General features: G+C 38.5%; 1 long non-coding RNA gene across 2 annotated transcripts; it reads right to left on the reverse strand.

Annotated features, from left to right (window-relative positions):
• Positions 1 to 1,458: 1,458 nt before the first annotated feature.
• Positions 1,459 to 2,769, reverse strand: LOC310741021. 2 transcript variants are annotated; one of them, XR_014537818.1, is made up of 2 exons: positions 2,338 to 2,769; positions 1,459 to 1,780 (listed from the first exon to the last, which is right to left on the reverse strand). It is a non-coding gene; the product is annotated as an uncharacterized lncRNA (long non-coding RNA). The 2 variants fall into 2 exon arrangements; XR_014537819.1 differs by lacking the exon at positions 2,338 to 2,769 and adding an exon at positions 1,964 to 2,226.
• Between the last annotated feature and the right edge of the window lie 1,854 nt (positions 2,770 to 4,623).

Consider the following 4,623-nt stretch of genomic DNA (forward strand, 5'->3'; position numbering starts at 1 on the left):
CAGGTTTGGGTCTTCTAGCTCTAACTAAGGAGAAAATATAATGCTTCTACATCTAAAGGCATCCTATACAATTGCATGTCTCCAATTTTGTGGTAACAGTTTAAGAAAAAACTGCATAAAGCTGAAAATGTCAGGTGTCCCAGTACTTTTGTCCATGTAGTAGTGTCAGGAGACATGCAGGTGCAGTTAAAGGTTATACAAAATTATCAGCTATAAACATCAGCAGCAAACAATCAGCATCAACATAAACAATCATTTTAAATTAAGCACCTGCATGTCTTCCCTCACCACATACATAAACTTCCTCCCTGGCCTTTCTTTTTTCCTCCTGCTCCATCATCAGCATTCTTCTACTGATATACCTTATGTCCCTCCTCTGCACATGACCAAACTATCTCGATCGAGCCTCTCACGCCTTGCTTCCCAAACATCCTACCTGCTTGGTCCCTCTAATAAACCTCTGTCCATCTTCATTGGACATCTTCACTCCAGATGAAAAGCACAACTCTACCCCCTCCCGTGTCGCCTCCTGTCTTTTTGCCAATGCCCCATTTTTTCTTGTATAGATTTTTTTTTTTTTACATTGATCATCTCAGATGAGCGAGCCAGTGGCGACTGTGACAATAAAAAAACTCCCTTGGATGCCATAAGAAATAAACCTTAAGAAGAACCAGACTCAAAAGGGAACCCATCCTCATCTGGGTGGCAGCGAATATCCAGTTTCATTGTTGAGGTGGGAAGTAATGGGTGATTAAATGCAGATTTAGCACAGTCTTATAAACATTCCCATTCACTCTTGCAGATACCCTTCTATCCCAAATCACTCCTGCCACTCTTCTCCATCCACTCCACACTGCCTGCACTCTTTTTTTCACTTTTTTAACACACCCTCCATTCATTTGCAGATTTGACCCAAGGTATTTAAACTCATCCACCTTCACCACCTCTACCTCTTGCAACCGCACCACTCCACTGCCTTCAATCTCATTCACTCTCATGTAGTATGTCTTAGTCCTACTGGCTTTCATTGCAAACAACACAAAACAGACAGAAAAAAACTAATGAAAACCAGGTGTCAATACATTTGTTCATCGACTGTATATAAATGTGAAAAATACACCAATAGAACAACCTTTTTTCCACCTTTAGTTTACCTTAATGGATATCTGTGTGAGAGGAGAAATAATCTTACACATATTACAATTTCATGACCTCACTTTAGTATCTTGTGATTCATGTGTGAGTTATAAATAAAAAAATAAAAAATAAATACTGTGCTGAATCAAGTGATATTTTCTACTTAGCTAAATAACAAATAGCTCTTAAGCAAATGTCAAAATGTACATCCAGATTTCACTAAAACTGTTTTTTGGCAACCTCTTTTGTTCAAAGTGCTTGACACATACAAATTAATTTATATTTACTCAGATTTGGATGAATGATGGGCAAGTGTGCATATTTCTACTCATATTTCTATTTAATTCTTTCAGGAGTCTTGTCAAACTTGTCACAACAACAAGCAGCACACATGAAAATCCTTTGTTTAAACATTGTTTTGAACATGATGCTTTTTACACAATTGTTCCTCGTTCGTCAGCTGAAATGGGCCCATTAACTGAGCTCTTTGTATTTGATCAAATTGATGCAAATTAGTGTCTTTATTTTAGATCTTAAGAAGTCCATGTGTTCAAAAACAAAAGCTTAACAATAAAAGATTGGTTGGATTAAATGTGGCGTTTGCAGAGTTACTTTTAAATCCCAGCTGCAGCTCCAGTTCATTCTGCAGTAAAAGAAGAAGAAGAAAATATGGGATTTTAGAAAAGATTAAAGCATGGAGGAGATCTCTCATCTAATATGCTTCTCAAGACAAATTTTGATTTGCAAAATCTCCGAATGATCTCATATCGCTCATTTTTTGATTAATGCTATTTCTCCTAAGGATTTTTAGCAATAAAAATCTCACGCATCTGAAGCAATAAAATGTTGCTCTCAGGACGAGGGAGAGGGATAAGTATCAATTCACTCAGCATTAGACAAGAAGTAGGGTGCATAAATCACGTTGGCCTTGATTGCCCCCTTCAGCTGGGGCCTTGGTCCGGCACTGTGAGGCTTGGCTTAGGTTTATTTCGACATAATTATGCAGCTGGTGACTCTATTCTCCTGGGTACAGCTTTGAAGGATGTGTGTTCGCATCTTGTGTGCAAGGCTGGCCTCAGGCTCTTACACACACACACACTCCGGGTGGAAGAGGCAAGCGTGGGTGTGAATGTGTATCTTTTTTTTTTTTTTTGTATTGCTGTGTGTGCTTCCTGTTGTGCAGTACTCGAACCGACTCACCTTCCTCTCTCGAAGCTTCCATCTTCCTACTGTCTCTTGGTGTTAAATCTGATAAACTGAGCTACATGGATGTGTGTATGTGGGGGTTAGCAATAACTACAGCCACATGGCTTGTAATTAGTTGCTTTCTCGGATGGCCTCTTGGATTTGCCGTCCAAACACTGGTCTGACTCCAGCGATTAAATGATCTGCATGCTAATTAGGCAGTTGACACAACATTTAGCGTGGAGGTGGAGGCTCTGAGGCAGGCTTCATCCACAAACCCCTCTCAGTCAAGAAACTGGAGATCATAGGCACAGCAGGCAACACAATTCTTTGCCTGAAGTGTCACATAGTATTCTGAATGAACAGATAATGTGTACAAATAGGAATTGAAATGCGAGGCTATCTGGTCCAAAAAAGAAAGTGAAACAAACTGTGAACATGGCGGCATCTCTCCAAAAGAAGTCTTTTGGCATATCAGTGCCAGATAAGAAGTGTCATGGACTATAATTACTGATCTCACACACCTGGACTCAATCACCAAAACACTCTATATAAGCAAACACAAAACACTCAGTCACTCACATGTAACACTTAAAAAGAATTTCTTTATTGTTTACACCATTCTGATTTCTGGTTTTGCTGGTACCAAGTTGGAGGGACATACTTTTAAAGAATATAAGGAATATATACGTAGAATGGCATTACATTTTCTCTTTATTTCAACTAGGAGACCCAAACCTGTTCCAGGCTAGACAATGTCCCTCTGCACAAAGCCAGCTCCTTAGAGATATTCTTTACATGGGTTGGAGTGGAAGATCTTGAGTACTGCTATAGAGCTCTAAGCATAGAGTCATACTAGTACTGCTATAAAGTCCAACATATTAAACATCTTTGGAATGAACTGGAATGCTGGCTGCAAAACCAGGCCTCCTCAACCTACATCAGTATCTGACTTTACTTATCTCCACAAGCACACTTCAAAATCTAGTGGAACATCTTGCCAAAAGAGTAGAGGTTATTATAACAGTAAATGGGGATTAGATGTGGTATGGGATGTTACAAAAATAACTATCAAGCTGATGGTCAGGGGTCAATATAATTTTTCTATATAATATCTCTGGGTCCAGGGTGGGAGAACTGGCCCTGAGTGAAAAAAAGGCCATTGAAAGGCAAAATGATTCACTGTTATTTCTAAATTTCTAGCAGCATGGATGTGAGATTTTCCAAAATCATTTAAATGTAACAAAATCCTTAAAAATAGTCATTTTCATAAAATATTACTCCATGGCCATTTATCAATTCCAACCAACATTATTTAATTTGGCAAACACCTTGTTGTATTTCTTATTTTTGTCAGTCAGGTTAAGCAAAAACTTTTCTAAAAAGTTTCACAAGTCATCTGATTTAGTCTAATTATGAACTTGAGTGATGTAGCTGAGGCTGAGGAAGTTTAAAAGTTAAGGAGATGAACACTGTTGAATAAGTTCTTGCCATTATTTTGGTTTTCCATTAGAGCCCTAGTTAGCATCCTGAAGTGCATCATTATGTATGATATATTTCGAGATATTTAGAGAAACCTGTGTGGAGACATAGCAGTAAATATGTGACAGTTATGAAACAATAGAAAATAGCTTGCAGACTTATGGAGAGGTCATTTCTGTGGATTCCAGATAATTGGAGGATTTTTTTAGTTGCTCAAAGTCCAATCTTTCAGAATTTTCAGAAAATATGTCCTAACCAGGGATTTTAAGGTAAAGCTTGTCAAGGGACTTTTGTGCTTTTAGCCTAAAGAACATAATAGAAAAGGAAACATCATTTAAGCCATATAATTGGACCTTAAGGATCACAGTGGTACCTTCTGTCACTACCTTTATATTGTGAAAAATATTCCTATGCTGAATCGCAGCACAACCACCACAAGGACATCTCATAGTTATTTATTTTGCGCGTCTAGACAGTGGTGTCCAATTCTGATGAAAATAGGGCCAGTGTGGCTTCAGGTTTTCATTCCAGTCAATCAGGAGCTACAAGCATAGTGTGGCTCCTTATTTATTTGGACTGAAAAGTGGAAATGTGTGGAATGATGTGCATCCACCTTTTCCAAAACCATCATCACCACCATAATAGTGGGTGGGAGAAAAACACAATTCAGAGTCAGGGTTGAAAACCACTGGGCTAGAAATGCACATGGACACAAGCACCATGGACAGCAGCCTGGAATTGAGGGAGTTGGCCTTCGATCTGTTTTGTAAGAATTGTGGATTTGTGCCTCTGAAAATTCATAAAAATCCTTAAACATCT

The sequence above is a fragment of the Silurus aristotelis genome, assembly GCF_946808225.1.
Source record: "Silurus aristotelis genome assembly, chromosome: 18".
NCBI lineage: Eukaryota > Metazoa > Chordata > Actinopteri > Siluriformes > Siluridae > Silurus > Silurus aristotelis.